The sequence below is a fragment of the Caretta caretta genome, chromosome 11 (assembly GCF_965140235.1).
Source record: "Caretta caretta isolate rCarCar2 chromosome 11, rCarCar1.hap1, whole genome shotgun sequence".
Classification (NCBI taxonomy): domain Eukaryota; kingdom Metazoa; phylum Chordata; order Testudines; family Cheloniidae; genus Caretta; species Caretta caretta.
The window spans coordinates 67,961,205-67,980,263 of NC_134216.1; the positions used below are offsets into that span (position 1 = coordinate 67,961,205).

The 19,059-nt window shown below is 42.9% G+C and overlaps 1 protein-coding gene across 5 annotated transcripts in view; it reads left to right on the forward strand.

Annotated features, from left to right (window-relative positions):
- SPAG16 (sperm associated antigen 16) overlaps positions 1-19,059 on the forward strand; it is a 754,420-nt gene that overhangs the window by 422,587 nt on the left and 312,774 nt on the right. The window lies entirely within an intron of this gene.

Consider the following 19,059-nt stretch of genomic DNA (forward strand, 5'->3'; position numbering starts at 1 on the left):
ATTGTACTCTGGAAAACTTAGCTTTTCATCTCCTGAGGTTGGAGATGTACACAGTAAAATGATTTTGCATCAGATGTATGTTGTAAACCATGGCTTGCAGTTGTAGTTAGAGCTCTTTGTATTTTAACATAGTGAATATCTGCTTGACTCCGCAGCCCAAATTTTAACTTAAAGCCTTATTAAGCCTTCAAATCTGCATTTTTTTCATTGCGAGGCACTATCTTTGCTGTTCTTCAGAAGTAATTTTAAAAAAAATCTTTTTAATTTCAAAGCTTCTGTTGGCTTCTCATATGTTAATTGAATCTTAAAAAGGAAAAAGAAGTAGCAGTGCTCTTTTAAGCCTCAGTGCAGGAATGCATCCCAATTTGTGAGAGAACTTAAGTATGTGCTTAATTTTCAGCTTGTACCATTTTTTTCAGTGGGACTTGCATACGTGCTTGTGTGCTTTCCTGAAATGGGTTATTATTGAGTAAGATGGAAAGTTGCAGACTTGATCCTGCATTTCCTTATGTACCCAAAATTCCCCTTGCCTTAACTGCGAGTTTCAGGTGCATAAGTAATGTAGGTTCGGACCCTAAATATGGTGCCTTTGTTTCAGAATACCCTCCTAATACTTAGAGGCAGTACGATGTATCAAAGGGGCATCGCTCTGATATTTGAATGAATTAAAAAATGTAGGTGGGGGAGGCAAGGGAAGGGAGGAAGAATGGGAAGTTGGGTCTTCCATTTCCCTAAATACTACAGAAGACTTTTTTTTTTTCAATGAATGGCAGCTCAGGTTGCATTGAACATAGGTGCCTGCAGTATCAAACTTATAGATAAACAGAACACTGCCATCGTCTCACCTCTTATGAACATCAAACTCCTCTCTGAGAACAGAAAATACAATTAGAAAAGCATGCTATCACTTATAAGGCTGCTGGGCATACTAATCAGATTTTGATAATGCGTTGTTACCATGACACCGATGACTCAGATTCAAAAAAGGGAAAAAAAAAACTCATTAGTTTTTGACCAGCAGACAGTCCTTTCAATAGGCCTCCCAGTCTCTCATTCAATGATTGAAATTTAAAATGAGCAAGGTACATCATTATTCACTTGCAATATGAATTTACTCTGGCTGAATGCGATATAAAGAGTAAACGAAATGCTGCTACAGTATGCGCCTGCTGTTAATGGATGAAATAAATATAATGGGACAAAATACATTTAATCGGTCTTTTTTTCAGTTTAGGGCTTCTACACATCAGATGTTCAAGATGTGAAATTAACAAGATGTAAGTGGAAAGTTCTTGTACAGGGTGTCACGATTAAAATGTAGACATTCATTAGTTTAATTTTTATTTGCATGAATAAATGGTTTATTCACAGAGGAGGTTGAGAGGAAGGGTATTCCCGTAGGAAGGCTTCTCAGTGGGGATTCAAAGACCAGGGTTCAATTCCCTATTCATCCACTAACTTCCTGTGTGACTTGAGGCATGTAATTTAATTGCTCTTTGCTTTGGTTCCCCACCTGTAACATGGGGATAATACCTACTTTCTCCCACCCTTGTCTGTCTTGTCTATTAAGATTTTAAGGTCTTCAGTGAAGGCACTGTCTCTTATAATAATATTAGACAATGCCTAGCACAATGGGGCCTAACCTGGCTGGTTCCATAATACAAATGAATAATAATCTATCTTTATAAGATATTAAAAACAAAGCTCTCTTACATTTTTAAAGGCTCAATTCTGTTAGAACTTGGGTTTCCTTTTCATAAGACAAGAATTTTGCTACAAACAAAAGGAATAAACATTCTACGTCAAGTAGTGTCTCTGTGGGTGTCCACTTCAGGTGCATATGTGCCTCTTGAACCCTTGATCTGAGATTTTCCATGAGCAGTGTTTCATCAGCCGCACATGCTCCCTATGCCTCCTTGTGCTACACAACAATAGACTATATAAGGATGAGAGGGCAAACTGCCCTCAGTTCCTTCTCATCTGCATCAGCCTGAGGCAGACTCTTAGTGTGTTTGCTTTGAGCGTGCCTCGACTATCTTGTATTCAGATTTTCCTGAAGTAGTTTGTTTAGGATTAGTTAATATAGGTAGTTGTTAGTGATAATTATAGTCAGTTAAAGATAAGTAGTGAAGGATTGTTTTGTTCCTCTCCCTCCCCTTGGGAAGCCTTACTCTCCTGGCAGGGTGTGCCTGGCTCACCATATTTTAAACACTGCCTCTTGTTGAGAGGCTACACCTATGAACAACAGCCCCTCTCAGGACTTGTCTATACTTTTGGCTAAATTGGCACTGCTGTGATTCAAGAAGTGGTGTCGATTTAGCAGGTCTGGTGAAGGCAAGCTAAGTCAATGGCAGAGCGCTGTCCCATCAACGTCTGTACTCCACCTTCCCGAGAGGCAGAAGGGAAGTTAGAGGGAGAGTGTCTCCTGTTCACTTAGCACAGTATAGACATCTCTGTAAGTTGATCTACGTTATGTCGACTTCAGTTACATAACTGAAGTAGCATAACTTAGGTCGACTTACAGCTTTAGCGTAGACCAGCTCTAAGTGTGTCCATTGCTGCAGGGAGTCCCACATCTCCCAGAAGTGCAACTTCTGCTTGGCCCTCAAATCCCAAGCAAGGAAGAATAGGGAGATTAAACTCAGATTCTTGATGATGGAATGCTCCCTTCAACCAACTTCTGAGTCAGGTCAGGAGACCCCCTCCTGTACCTCTGTCTCCAGATAGATCCAGTTCCCCTTCAACCTCGGTGGAGGCTTTCCCTAAGAAAGTAAAGACTTTGGAGGCTTCATGGAAAACTTCCAAAAAGAGGGGTGCAGACTTTCTTCTTAAGGAGCCAGTTCTGAACAAGCCAAAGTCGCCTGCCAGATCAATGGTCTTTGAAGCCTTGACCTCTGGGCTTGGTACCATTGAATCATGGGACTCCTCATCCAGTACCAGCATGGCCAAAAAGTCCCAGAACTCAAAGGAGAGACATGGCTCCAACAGGGCCTCAGCACCCTCTACCAAGGACAAGGAGAGCAAGCATAAGCACGATGGATTGGAACTGTTGGGCTCAGCCCTGCCATTGGTGCCTACCCATTTGGCACCCTCAGTACCAAACAAACAATGGCACCAGATACCGTCCGTGCATAGCCGCCCCTCCCCAATCAATGGTACCATCGGCTTCACCTACTGCATCCTTGGCTACTGCCTCAGTACCAATCCTGTATTTGGTACCACAAGAGTTCAGATACACTAAGGATCTGTCTGTAATAGACAAACCTGGAGTCTCTGCTCCTCATGGGTATTGACCACCTCTTGGTACCGAGACCCTGATCTCCAGACAGCCACTGACCTCTGGTACTTCAGGACTCTTCACCCTTTTCTGCAGGTGCTCTTCTGTTGGACAATATTGAGGATAAAGGAAACATCCGGTCAGTCTCTTCTATTTCTGTTCAGGGTTTTCCAACCTCACCTTTCAGGAACCCATTCTTTGAAAGTCATAGGGAAGATGGCGCTCATCAGCAAGGGTGGGGGAACCAATGCTGCATGCCATCCCAACATGGGCCCCCCGAATGGGATTGCGGGGCTGCCTATGGGCAGCAATTTGCCAGACCACTGCTAGTGTGTCATAAGGAGGCTAGAGTCTTACAGTATTCTCCTCACCAACCAGGTCCCATGATAGGAGGAGACATTTGAAGAGCAGGAGGCCAAGGTGGATTAAGAAGCCACCCCTAAAACACCTGTTTCATCCTCTGCTCCAGACAAGGCTGTTATGCCTCTGCCATCTTTCATGGCCAACAATTTTTGGAAATTTCAAGATCTCATAAAGGGGGTGACTGATGCTCTTGAAATTGCACTCAAATAAGTCAAGGATTCACAGCACAAACTGTTGAATATCCTGCAGTCAGGAACACCATGCATGGTGGTGTCACTCATTAGTGAGGTGTTCCTGGATCCAGCTAACACTGTATGGCAAGCACCTGTTATTATTCTATTATCACATAAACAGCCAGATAAGAAGTATTTTGTTCCCTCTAAGGACTCTGACTTTTTGTTCTCCCATCCTCTACCTAACTCCCTGGTGGTGAATGTGGTAAATGAGCAGGGTAAGCAACACTTCACCAAGTTTACCCATGTCAAGCTGTCTGGAGTCATACATCGATGACTGGCTACTCAAGAGCCATTCTTATGAAGCAGTGATATCTTCCATCCAGATGGCTCTGGCTCTGTTCCAGGAGTTGGGTCTGCAACTGAATGTAGAAAAATCCACATTAACCCCAGTACAGCAAATACAGTTTTTGGGTCATCTTTGCAGTCATTGACGGCTAGGGCCTACCTTCCCTTAGACAGATTCATAATGTTGTACTTCTTTGGGCAATTCAGGGGAGACCTTGAACCACAATAAGGAACTGTCTTCAGCTCCTGGGACACATGGCAGCTTGCACCTTCATGACTGGTCATGCCTTCTCTTCTTCCAGGGTTGCCTCAGGACGACCTATTCTCACACCTTGGACAGACAGATGACTTTTCCTTTACAAGTGACAAACTCCATAGATAGGTAGAAAGATCAATTCAACATCTGTGAAGATGTACCTTTCTGTTGCCCAGCTCCACCATTAACTCTATCAACAGATGCATCACTTTTGGGATGGGAATCTCACCTCAATGCCCTCACAACTCAGGAAGACGGACAACTCAAGAAACCAGTGTCCACATCAATCTGTTGAACTCAGGGCTGTCAGGAATTCCTGCCTCCATTTCCTACCCCTCATTGGGGCAAATCAATCAGGATCATGCCATACAAACTATTCTGCATGTTCTGTATCAACTAGCAGTGGGGAGCAAGATCCCCCATCCTGTGCACCGAAGCCATGAAACTGGAACTGATGCATAGCTCATCAGATTGAAATTTCATCACTCTATCTCCCAGGTATTCAGAACATCACAACCAATTTTCTCAGCAGGAGCATTTCCCAGGACTAGGAACGAAAGCTAAACTCACAAATTCTCCACAATATATTTTAAAGGTGGGGACTCCCAGAGGTGGATCTCTTTGCCACCACCAGGAACAAATAGTGTCCTCTGTTCTACTCAGGAGGAGAGCTAGGCCACCACTCTTTGGGAGATGCCTTTCTCCTACCTTGGATGAAGGGTCCACTCTATGCTTTCCTCGAACACTGCTAATACTAAGGGTGATGAACAAGATTGGACCGGACAAAGCCAGAGTTATCCCTAATAGTACCAATCTGGTGGAGACACTTGCATACTCCACCTTTGTGTCCAACAGCCATTCAAGCTTCTGACTTTTCCTCACCTCCCCCCCGCCCTCAGGTCAGGTGCTTCACCCCAATCTAGGGGTTCTCCTTGGGGCCTGGATCCTCAGTCTTCTCAGAGTTAAAATCTTCCTGCTCTATGGAAGTGCAGCTGGTGTTACTGAACAGTAAAAAATGAGTCAACACAAATTACTTACCTGCAGAAATAGAAGAGTGTCAAGGTTCCTCCCCCACTCTGAACTCTAGAGTACAGATGTGGGGACCTGCATGAAAAACCTCCTAAGCTTATCTTTACCAGCTTAGGTCAAAACTTCCCCAAGGTACAAAATATTCCACCCGTTGTCCTTGGACTGGCCGCTACCACCACCAAACTAATACTGGTTACTGGGGAAGAGCTGTTTGGACGCGTCCTTCCCCCCAAAATACTTCCCAAAACCTTGCACCCCACTTCCTGGACAAGGTTTGGTAAAAAGCCTCACCAATTTGCCTAGGTGACTACAGACCCAGACCCTTGGATCTTAAGAACAATGAACAATCCTCCCAACACTTGCACACCCCCCTTTCCTGGGAAATGTTGGATAAAAAGCCTCACCAATTTGCATAGGTGACCACAGACCCAAACCCTTGGATCTGAGAACAATGAAAAAGCATTCAGTTTCTTACAAGAAGACTTTTAATAAAAATAGAAGTAAATAGAAGTAAAGAAATCCCCTCTGTAAAATCAGGATGGTAGATATCTTACAGGGTAATTAGATTCAAAAACATAGAGAACCCCTCTAGGCAAAACCTTAAGTTACAAAAAAGATACACAGACAGAAATAGTTATTCTATTCAGCACAATTCTTTTCTCAGCCATTTAAAGAAATCATAATCTAACACATACCTAGCTAGATTACTTACTAAAAGTTCTAAGACTCCATTCCTGGTCTATCCCCGACAAAGACCAGCATATAGACAGACTATAGACAGACACACAGACCCTTTGTTTCTCTCCCTCCTCCCAGCTTTTGAAACTATCTTGTCTCCTCATTGGTCATTTTGGTCAGGTGCCAGCGAGGTTACCTTTAGCTTCTTAACCCTTTACAGGTGAGAGGAGCTTTCCCCTGGCCAGGAGGGATTTCAAAGGGGTTTACCCTTCCCTTTATATTTATAACAAAGAGATTCTTCCTTTGGTGACATTGCCACTGTCTGGTGCCTGCATCTGTGTCACTCTGTCATCCCGCATTACCTGTTAGATCAAAATAAATCAGGGTTATCAGTTAGTTCGATTAAGACCCTCTTGTCTACAGTATCAGCCTTTCATCCTCCAGCAGAAGGGTTCTCCATATTTCCTCACCCTGTGTCATCAAGGTTTATTAATGATTTGTGGTATCTCTGCCCCCAGATTAGGGACCCCACTCCCACTTGGGACCTCAATTTGGTACTTAAATACTTCATGAGACCTCCATTCATACCAATGGAAACCTGCTCTCTGCTCCACTTATCTGCAAAGACTGCCTTTTTAGTAGTTATCACATTGGCCCAGGGGGGTTGGGAAATTGGGGGCCTTGATGGCAGATCTCCCCTTTATTGTGTTCTTCAAGAATAAGGTTTCCTTATGCTGACACCTCAAATTCTTACCTAAGATACTATCAGAATTTCATCTTAACCAATCCATTCACCTACTATTCTTCCCAAAACTGCATAGCTCTCTGCAGGAGACCTGTTTCCATGCCTTAGACATTAGAAGGGCATTGGTCAAGCAGGTAGAACCAAACAGAATTTCAGAAGTCACCAAGACTGTTTATTTTCATCACAGGTAGATCCAAGGGGTCCACAGTCTCTTGTCAGAGACTATTGAGGTGGATATCTGGGTGTATTATCACTTGTTATTATGCCGCAGCATTCTTCCCTCCTCTCCCCAAAAGGGTGATAGCATGTTCTACCAGATCATAACCACATCCACAGCATTACTTGAGAACTCGTCAGTGTCTGAGATATGTAGGGCCATCACATAGGCTTCAGTATATACATTTTCTAAACATTATGTTTTGATCCGTGCTACCAGATCTGATGCGGCACTTGATTCTGCAGTACTATCTTCAGTTCTAGACTCAGCTCTGAAGCTCCCTCCTCCCTCTGGGGATCCTGCTTGGAAGTCACCTGAAGAGCAGAACCAATGGGGATGCTACCTGAAGAAAAAGAGGTTACTCCCCTTGTATAGTAACTGCGGTTCTTAGAGATGTGTCCCACTACGGATGCTCCACTGCCAGCTCTCCTTCCCCTCTGCTTTAGACCGTTTCCTATGGGATGTTCAGGTGGAGAAGAAACGAAGGGTGCTTTGTCCATGCATCCCTATATAACCTCGGTTTCCAGCACAAGGAGGCATAGGGAGCCATGTGCAGGCCAAAAGGACACTGCTAATGGAAAATCTCCAATCAAGGCACATGCATACCTGAAGGGGAACACTCATAGGAATCAGAGTAGCAGCCGTGTTAGTCTGTATTCGCAAAAAGACAAGGAGGACTTGTGGCACCTTAGAGACTAACCAATAAGTGAGCTGTAGCTCACGAAAGCTCATGCTCAAATAAATGGGTTAGTCTCTAAGGTGCCACAAGTCCTCCTTTTCTTTTTACTCATAGGAATATGCATCTTAAAGAACCACAATTATTGCACAAGGTGAGTAACCTTTTCCTCTAGATCTTTACACAGTTTGTACTAGGAAAACTACAAACATTTTTTTAAAAGCCTTTGGTCTATTGCTATTGTATTATTTCTGTATGTCAACGTGTCATTGGCTTGCTTAATTGTTTTCTGAAGTTTGTATTTTTTCTATGAAATTTTATTTTAGGGCTGAGCATAAGGATTTTTCTACTAACCACAATTTATTGTTGGCCATTAGTTGCCTGCTACAGTACAGGCTAGATTGTCTTTCACAAAAGGCCTTCAAAACAAAGCCAAAAAATCCAGTATGAAATTTAGGAGTCGTAGAGAATTTGCCCCAAGGGCCAGATTCAATAAAAGCTTCATCTGGTGTCTCAGCAATGCCATGCGAGCTCTGAACTGTAATTGAAATTAATAGAACACTTTCCTTTGTACTCACCTAAAATCCCATTCAGCGCCAGAATACTACGGGAAAAAATTATGGGGCTTAAAAATATTTACTAACCATATTGCTGAGTTCCTATGGCAATTTTATATTTTATGGCAGACACAGAGAATGCTTTCTTTGTATTATTCCCCACAGAAATCTTGGAAATTGCTGCCTTTCAACTTACAGCTAATGTAACCTTGAAAAGAATCTGTTCTGACCTTTACATTGTCTTTCATAAAGCAAAGTTGCACAGTCCTCTGGTACAGCTTTTCAACAGTCTTAAATATCTGGAAAGGGAAAGAAATGGAACAGTCTCTACACAAATGAAAAAACAGAACATAGCTTATTGGTAGAGCAGTGTGGAAAAAAAATCATTCCGAGTTGACCAGAAACAACAAAAAAATCATTTTTTTCACTGACCCTACCAAAAAAAAAAGAAGAAGAAGAAAAACTGTTTTGGATTGAATGAAATGTTTCAATTTTTTCATCTTTTTTTTTTCAACTGGCAAAATTCGGCAAATTTGGAAAATATTTTCGTTGACCTGAATCTGCAAGTTTTGGTGAAAAAAATTTTATGACCAAAAATTTTCACCCAGCTCTGCTTATTGACCAAAATTTGGATGCAAAATAGAATTGAATTTTCTTTCCAGTACTAATCTAAATCAAACTACTATTTGACTTTGAAGCCATCTTGACTGAAGCTGTATTCTTATTAACTGGGTAAGAATTTCACTGATAACAATCTCATATTTAAAATAATTCCCTTGGAAAACGAGGTATAATGACAAACCTATTTTGATCACTACATCATTTCATGTGCACCATAGATATCCATATATGATAACAGCTATACTGACTGACAAACCAGGGACTTCCAGAACTAAAACCATGAATCACTACAGATTGAGCTAAATAGCCAGACTTCATAGGTAGGGGGCTGTAGCAGATTCAGATCCTCTGTGGATCACGACAAGGGTGATGTGTGTATTTACAAGATAAACATTTGCATAGACCCAGCCTTTCCCTCCCCATACTGGGAAATGCTCTTGAACACAGTTGCTAAGTGGGAGGGCACTGTGATTGGATCTCATACTACTACAGACTTAGTGCTCAGTTCTGCTCCTGGATCTGCTCCGAGGATCTTGATCCTGACTGTGATCTCATTATCTACATGGAACTCTCAGGACAATACATATAGGGAGAACAGAGTGTCTGTGTTGTGATCCCCCGTGCAAATCTGAGAGTAGTTTGGCCTTGCGCTTTTTAAAAAAAATGAAAGGAAAACTTCAGAGAGGTCCAATCATCTGCGGAGCACTGCAGCTGGAGGGAAGGAAGAAAGAGATGTGTTGTTTCTGAAGTTCAGGCGACAAGTGGTCAAACTGCAAAGGGAATCACTCTGGCTTCTTCTGCTTGAACAGTGCTTTGAAGGTGAAAGAGCTTCTTTCAGGATTCGTTTTTTATTTAAATCACTTAAGGCTAAATGCTGGCTCATCCTGTGTGAGTATGCGAGGGGTGATGAGAGAGGGGGCACTTCCTTCCACAGCCATCCACAGAGGTCTCATGCAGAACGCCGACATTAGAAATCACATCTGATGTCTCTGGATGTCCCCACAGTTTGGGGTTGTAGGCAAGGTCCCATGTCCCTGCACCCCTGATAGCAGCCTCCAGAATGAGCTGAGGGAACTCATCCTGCACCTTTAACCAGCACATGCAAGGAAGGCCATGTAGTTCCCTAGCACTCTCTGAAGCACTCTGCCTAAATCCTCCCCAGAACATCTCTCTTCAGCTCCACACTCCTCACTGGAGCAGTGAGGAACGGGTACAACTGAGTTATAAGCTTGTGTGCATTCAGCTTTAGATTTAGCTGTTTAGAAACTGACCCAGATTCACCACAGGATCGAGTCTGGCAGAGACCCCTGATGATGGGGGGAAAAAATCTGCAGCTTCTTCTCTACCTGTGGGATCCTAGGGAGTCAGCACAGCTTCCACAGGCTGACCACCAATCACGGTGACCAGAGAATGTGTGGATTCAGTCTGTCACTTTAGCTTCAACAAGGGAAGCTCCTTAAAACTTAGAGCTGCTCTCCTTTTATCCCTGGTGGACACCAAAAGACAGCATGAGTCATTGCATCAGCGTCTGCTCTCCCTATGGGTGAAATTCTTCCTGTGGCACAGAAGTCCAGACTGGTGCAGGGACACGTAATTTCCATCTACCTACAGCCCCTTTGGAGTGTCTCATATATGTCTACACTGCAGTTAGGAGTGTGATTGCCACTCATGTGGACACACCCAAGCTAGCTTTAATTGAGCTAGCTTGGGTAACAGATCAGTGAAGCTGCTGCAGCATGGGCTTCAGCATGGTTCTGCAAGACTGCCTGGAACCCTGGGTAATTATTTCGGTGGCTAGCCCACAATGAAGCCTGTGCTGCCATAGCTTTGCTGCTCCAATACCCAAGCTAGCTAGATTAAAGCTAGCTCAGAGATGTCTACAGAAGCTGCAGTTACACCCCGTGATTGCAGTGCAGACATCACATCAGCCACTGTACTTATGAAGTGAGCTGTGGCTCACGAAAGCTCATGCTCAAATAAATTGGTTAGTCTCTAAGGTGCCACAAGTACTCCTTTTCTTTTTGCGAATACAGACTAACACGGCTGTTCCTCTGAAACCTGTACTTAAAACTGAAAGTGGTTTGGCAGTCGGCAGTGTTAATGAGCAGCGTGGGGTTCCTGATGGGGAAAAGGAGTTGTTTTAAAATTCTCCCCAGTGGCCTTCTACACTTTTAACAGTACTTTACAGTTCTAAAGCCAATTTGCTTTCTCACATTCTGTTGCAAGATATAAATGCTGTGTAGTAAAGCTCTATGAGGAGTCGGACTTTGCTTAACCTAAAGCACTGAACATCTCTCAACTGAGCTTCAGCAGTATGAAGTGAAAGGGGAAAGGGACTGATGGGCCACAACCTGCTCAGGAAAGGCTCCAGTGTTCCCAAAACATGTAGACGAGGAGGAGGAGGAAGGACACCTTAAGGTTAGGCAAAAATCATTTACAAATAATTGTATTCAAAAATAGTGGAGGAATATTGTTGTACTAGTTTAACTTATCCTTTTGCTTTAAAGACTGTTTTAAAAAAGTTTTTTTTGTAAAATAATAAAACAACCTAAAGAACCATACTTCCGGGCATGTATTATATTTTATTGGTCTATTAATACTAGCCTTGGGTGGTTAAAACTGCAAACCACAACATGTACCCGAGGTGTATGTTAATGGACCAATAAAACTCACCGTGGAGTGTCTTAATGCTATATTATTTGCTCTCCACATATGCTAGCATAATGTTCAATGACATTAATATAGTATTGAATATTAATAGAGTACCTTCTTTTTGGAACATATTTTTTAGACTTTCTCATGTAAAACAGGGATTGAGCCCATGAAACAACATGAACTTTTTACTTCAGATCCTCTGAATCTGAGTAAAAAGAAAAGGAGTACTTGTGGCACCTTAGAGACTAACCAATTTATTTGAGCATGAGCTTTCGTGAGCTACAGCTCACTTCATCAGCTGTAGCTCATGAAAGCTCATGCTCAAATAAATTGGTTAGTCTCTAAGGTGCCACAAGTACTCCTTTTCTTTTTGCGAATACAGACTAACACGGCTGTTCCTCTGAATCTGAGTAGTAATTTTGATTCATTCTCAAACCCTTGTGCTGCAAATCATGGGCTCATGGACTGGTAGTATTCTGTTGAACTGGGACAGAAGAATTGCCAATATCTTCTTATTATTTCTACTCTCTCAGCATCTCATTTATGAATTCTACACAAATAATATCAATATTATTAATATTATATGATGAGCACTAACAGTGTACTTGGCAGTGTAGACAATAGCATTTGAAGAGAGACATTTTATATATGAAAATGCCCTATTTTCTCACTGAACTTGAGTAATCCACATATGTATTTGTCAAGCCATTTGGTGTTCATAAAAATGTACATCACTAACAATTATTGAGAAAAGCGAAAAATCAGAATGTCTATATCTGCACATTTATTATGGCAAGAACACACCACAAGTACTTCATAACCAAGTTCCCGGGTCTCCTTCCAGTATGCCTTCCAGAGCGCTACCAGGTGAAAGGCTTCATAAGCTTTTTGAATCAGGAACCATCATTTTCTGTTTGCTTGTACAGCACCTAGAACAGTAGGGCCTAACCTGGTAGACTATAAGCTTTTCCGCATTATAATGTTTAACAATAATTTTAGCCTTGAATTTTTTTCTTTTGAGCACCTCAGAACATCCAAGATCCTCACTAACTATGGGCCAAATAGGTAGCCTGCTAGGTAAAGCGACTGTGTTTGAGTATAAAAACTGAACTTCCTACTGAGCCTGAAATCTGAAGAAAATGGTAATTCATGGATCGCTAACAGATTAAAATAAAACAAAAAATCTCTATCTACTCGTGTGCAAAATCTTATTATCTGAAAAGACAAACAATTTTATTTCAGTGTGAGCTCATCTGGCAAGATTTATCACTAACTTTTTTCTGAGGCCACCTCTGAGTGCTTCAGTTTGAACGTTCTCAAGAGAATTCTCCTTTTATTTTTTAATTTTTTTTGTAAGTGTTGGTGAAAAAAATCACGGCTATCTTCTTGTCAAAGGAAGGGGCGATCATCTGCCTCCTGGGTAGTTCATGGAATTTATAGCTATAATGTCATCTGTGAGGAGCTGTATAGCCTTTCTCTTCAAAAGATGAGTAAGCTAGTCTTGTGGCCCAAAGTCCTATGTTCATGTGTAATCTGGTCTAAATGGTTCCCCCAAGATGAATTGGAGGCATTGATACATATCTTCAGAGAAGTGGTAGAAAAACAGAAAGTTGGAAGAGGACATTTGGGAGAAATGCTCAACAGAAGAAGGCTAACAGGTTGTATGAAGGAGACAAAGAACTTTGCTGAGGCTATGTAACCATGGCCAATCATGAGAATTAGCCAAGAGCAAAAAGGTTTAAAACAGAGCCTACTCTGACGTGTGGAGTCACCCTCATTAATCTTAGAACCTGTGTTTTAAATATATGATTTCCTCATGGTCTAAATCTACTAAATCTTAGCTAACTGTATTGATAACTACCCTGGGAATTTACAAGGAAAGCTGAAAGAAAGGGTTGTTCAGAAGAAATGAGTGGCCACAAATGTTAGGGAAGGTAAAATGACAAAAGAGTTGGTGGCCATTGTTGTGATGTCAGGATCAAGGATGGAAAGAAGTGATTAAACAATATAGTCAAAGTCGGTTTTCTTCTTAAAGCACAGGATGATATTAGAAGGGAAGAAGAATGAGAGAAAATGAAAAGAAAAGAGAAAGCATAAAATCAGTAGCAAAGAGTGACGGATATGTGAAAGTAGACGCTAATGTATTGCAATTTTATATTTAAAATAGTATGATCATTTCCCATAGTCAGCCACAGAAAAATTGAAAAGGAAATCTGAGTTGGTGGAAGAAGGGCCAAGGATTATCAATACCATCTGGAAATATTATTATTTATTATTTGTGTCAACATAGTGCCTCACAGTCCTAATCATGGACCAGGAGCACATTGTGCTAGGTGCTGTACAAATAGAGAACAAAAAAGACAGTCCTGCACCAAAGAGCTTACGATCTAAATATAAGGCAAGGGCAAACAGATGGATACAGACAGACGGATAGGGATTACAAGGAAACAATGAAACAAAATTGGTCAGCATGATAGGGTGTGGCTTAACCATTGTCAAATTTTTGAGGACAAGGATGCAGCTGATTTGATGATCAAGGCGCATTAAAAACAGAGATCAATGCTCAGCCCTCCATTCTCCATGTCTCAAACTGTAGACTCCCTATAGATCGTACCGGCTAGTAGGGATCTAATACTGGTATATGCAACCACATCAAACCATTATCAAGCGATAATGCCCTCATACATCAGTGTTTGGTGAGAAACAGCGACTGGGCACACAGAGAGTCAAACACTCTATCAATCTGATTCCAAAAATATTTAGGCTGTTTTCTATTTGGTTGCATAAAGCAACTATTTTTCCATAATAATAAGCATAACTAGTAAGTAGTGAAACAAAAACAAAGGAAAGTGATTTGATGAAAAATTGACAGTGACTAGGGTTCTTTAATCATGGTGTCAATATTACTGAAAAATCTACGTTGACAGCAAATATGTTCCTCCCTAACACTTCAATAATTTCTAATATCAGTCTTATATGGCATGTTTCGTTGGCGAATACAGCAAGCAACTGATGAATTATCCTGCTATTGTATCTTTTCTCTTGTTTAATAGGTGGACTTAAGCTTAGAATATTCAGTGCTGTGGAGGCTGTAGTCCCAGGATACTGGAGAGACAAGGTGGGGGAGGTAATATCTTTTGTTGGACCAATAAAATATTACCTCACTCACCTCATCTCTTTAAGCATAGAGTATCATTTGCACTGAGAGTATTCTCTGAAGCTAGAAAGGTTTGCAGGTCAAGCAGACGCTGTCAAAATCATGACTCCAGGATCTGCTAAATGCCTTTATAAAGTAATGTTTCTTAGCTCGGGTTAAACAAAACAGCATTCATCTGTATTTGATGGTCTTGTTAATTTCAGCGGAGACCTTGGCATGCTGTTCTAGAGGTCTTGGAAAATTCTGTTGATATAGAGACAAGCAGAGGCGTTTATAAATCGTGTCTTAGAGAATATTATTGGGTTCTGTCTAGACAATAGAACATGATGCTTTGAAAGGCTCCACTTAGCATCGATGAGGTCAAAAATCATGCCTAAAGTAGTGCCATATTTTTTTTTTTAATGTCAACCTACTCGGGTCAAAAGGTGACTCATCAAAATGTTTATCCCGGTGGAGGCTGGAAGAGGCTGAGAATTTAAGTAGCCCCGTGACCTAGTCTCAGTATCATCCACACTCTCAGGTTTCGCTGTGGAAAAGCCTCTCTCTGCCAACCACTGCTGAAAGTGCAAAGTACTGCCAGGGACACCAGGGTCAGAGAGCAAGGGGCTGAAAGAAAAGGGAGAATTATGATAACAAGTAAGGGCCACATTCTGTGTGGCCAATGCACATCTAGCTAGGGGTCAGCAAGAACCCTCCCCATTCCTCATTTCCTCATGCCACGGGGGAGAGCGGGTTCATAATAGAAAATCCTGTGCCCTAGGGAGCACTGAGACTCATTCCTTCCTCCTCTTAAGGAACAGGACAGTGGCAGGGAGGGGTGGTGTTGGCTCTGTTCCCTCCTTTCAGGCAAACAGGGCCGGCCTTAGGGGTGGGCCACCCAGGGGACCGCCCAGGGGCGCCATAGTCAAGGTGCTGCAGCGCAGAGGTGCATGCTGCCACTGTAGAGTCAGAAACTGCTCCCAGCTAGCAGGGGAGCACGGCATGGGAGGAGGAGAGGCACACAGAATACTCTCTGCTTCCTCCCAGCAGATAGGGTTGCCAACTTTATACTCACACAAAACCAAACACCCTTCCTCCGCCCCTCCTCCAAGGCCCTCCGATCTCCACCCTGGGCTGGCTCGGGGGGTTCGAGTGTGGAAGGGAGTGTGGGCTCCGGAGAGGGGCCGGGGATGAGGGGTTTGAGGTGTGGGAGGGGGCTCCGGGCTGGGGCAGGAGGGTGGGGTGCGGGTGGGGGTGAGGGCTCTGGCTGGGGCTGCAGGCTCTGGGGTGGGGCTGGGGATGAGGGGTTTGGGGTGTAGGAGGGTGCTTTGGGCTGAGACCAGGGGTTTGGAGGGCGGGAGGGGGATCAGGGCTGGAGCAGGAGGTTAGAACATGGGAGAGGGAGGGTTGCAGGCTCCGGGCGGCACTTTCCTCAGGCAACTCCCGGAAGCACTGGCATGCCCCCACCCCTGGCTCCTACGTGTAGGCGCAGCCAGGCAGCTTTGCGTGCTGCCCCATCTGCAGGCATCTCCCCCACAGCTCCCATTGGCCAGGAACTGCAGAGCTGGCGCTTGGGGCGGAAGCAGTGTGTGGAGCCCCCTGGCTGCCCCTACACATAGGAGCCAGATGGGGAACATGTCACTGCTTCCATGAGCCACGCGGAGCCAAGGCAGGCAGGGAGGCTGCCTTAGCCCCGCAGCACTGCCAATCAGACTTTTAATGGCCCAGTCAATGGTGCTGACCGGAGCCGCCAGGCTCCCTTTTCAAACAGGCATTCTGGTCGAAAGCTGGACACCTGGCAACCCTACCAGTGGAGGAACACTGGTGGTGGTGTGGGGGTGATACACAGATAGGGAGGGGGTGCAGGGGTTAGGGGCAAAGGCGGGGAGCCTAGGGAGCCCACGCGGGCCAGGAGCAAATGGGGGGCGTCCATGAGGGCCAGTGCCCACAGGAGCCAGGGGCACCAAAATACAAGTTCACCCAGGGCACCATTTTCCTAAGGTCGGCCTGCTGACAGTGGGAGGAGTGGCCAATCTCTGCAGTCAGAGTGCAGGGATCTCAGGGACTGCTGCTGTAAATGGTCCCTACATAACCGCTCACAGTGTGGGGAGAGTTTCTGGCTGGAGCGTCCATGCTAAGTAGTGCAGCTCCACACCCCTGTCCACACAGGGGAAAAACAACAACCTCATTCTGAAGTATTAATGTAAGAGAGATGTATGGCTCATATTCACAGCAGGGTCTGTTAAATAGCAGTGGGATTGAATCATTCTGTTTTGTGACTTTAGGTAAGGTGGAGGCGTTAAAACCTGATGCAGATTTCACTGCAGAAACACATACCTTATTTATCCCTGGTAAAAATATTATTGATATGGAAACACAATAGGTCTAATATATTCATTAGGACTCTTAAGTTTGTATTTTTACTGTAAAGCCAAATTGATTTGATTCATTTATGGAGGGTTTTGATAGACGCAGAACTCAACAAAGCCTTCTTTTATCAGACTAGATATTAAATATAACAGTAACTTGACCCTTTTTTGGGAGATGGCATGATTACTTTTGAGCCACATAACAGGCTTTGCAAAAACACATTGGACTTGGCAAACTAGATACATGTCAAGAGGCTTTTGAAAATGGTCATAGCACAGAACGTATCCCCCCAAAAAGCTGTTTTTTCCCCAAGAAAAAATTGTTTTCAAAAGCCTTTCAGACTGAATGTCTTTTTAGCTGCAGAGAGGTGTCACCTACACACTCATTGACACTGCATTCTGGGTATAACAAAACCTGTATTTGGAATGTAGCATTGTTTATTTTGTCCATTTTAAAACTTCAACAATAAATAATTGGTAAATACACAGTGGGCAGAAAATCTAACCAGTGCTTATTATACAACAACATATAGAAAGAAACAAACTGCATGTAACAGAATCCTTCTTCAGACCAAGAAACCCCACTCCTTTTACTTCACAAACCTGTCTTGAGTGGGTGGATGTTAAATTCCCTTTGGGATTCTCAATCTCATTAATTTTATCAATAAAACGGCCTTTTCCTGGACAAAGGAATAAATCACATATAAATGAAATATGAGAGATTACACCAGAAGCTGAGCGTTTGCTTAGACTAATCCAATATCTTTGGCCAAATGTCTCAATGTCAAAAGCTTTATAAGTATTCTGCAGGATCAGCCTGGCAAAGAGAAATCAATAACCAGGTAATGGATTTGATTAAAATGTTTATTTTTTTCCTCTTTCCAGCCGCCCCCACAAGCCAAATGTTGCTACCCATACTAATCGGCTGCTGATATATGGAGCTGTTGGTTAGCCACTCTGCTTTTCCTGTGTGTGTGTGTGCTCTTATACATAGGTATATTTCACATGTGTGTGTTCTATGACACATCTCAGATATCAATTAAAGTATCTGGGTCCATTTTCAAAAATGGCATATGTACAGCTAAATATAATTTTTCTTTAGATTGATTCACCCTAAAATGCACCATTGCAGACTACAGTATATCAGTGGTTGTTTTTACTATAACAGGATATACATAGTGAATGCCTTAGAGTCAAAAAATCATGGAAATGTATGGCTGGAAGGGAACTTGACCTCCAGTTAGTGCTGGCTTCTTAAAAAGTAGGTTAATATCTATATAATAAGTTTCCAGGATTGTCACTAGAATGTCTGTTGAGTGAGTGTGAGGTGATTGAAACAGCTACAAGCGCGGGGGGCAGTTCTATTGTTTAGAATATCATAGGTTGAATCATCACTGTATTTTGCAGTCTGTTATTCAGTTTTCAGCCATTTTGACTTTACAAATTACTCCTGTTTGTGGTGTGCAGCTACAATAAAAGCACATCTACATACAGGCGTAGGCATAAAACTTCCTATGTCAATGAAACGGGGTTTTCCATCTATGTAGGTAATGGTGAGCAGCAGTAGCTAAGCTGAAGAAAGTTTTCTTCCATCGATCCAGCGGCATCTACATCAGGAGTTAGGTTCGCGTAACTACGTTTCTCCGGGGTGTGAATTTTTCACATCCCTGGGCAACGTAGATAGGTCACTTTAAATTTTAAGCATAGACCAGGGCTAAGGCATGTGTGCATGACAAGTGTCAAAGGCCATTTTAATATCAGGGACAACTCAATCAATCATCAACCTTACTCTAAACCTAATTTGCATGCAACAGTTTCATTGGTTGTGTGAGGGAGACTGCACAGATGGTTGAGAGCTGGCCCAACAATTCTTCACAACTATCCACAAAACAACACAACCACCATGCACAATAAACCTAAATATCACTCTGAAACCTAGGATGTCTCTTGAGTCAGTGT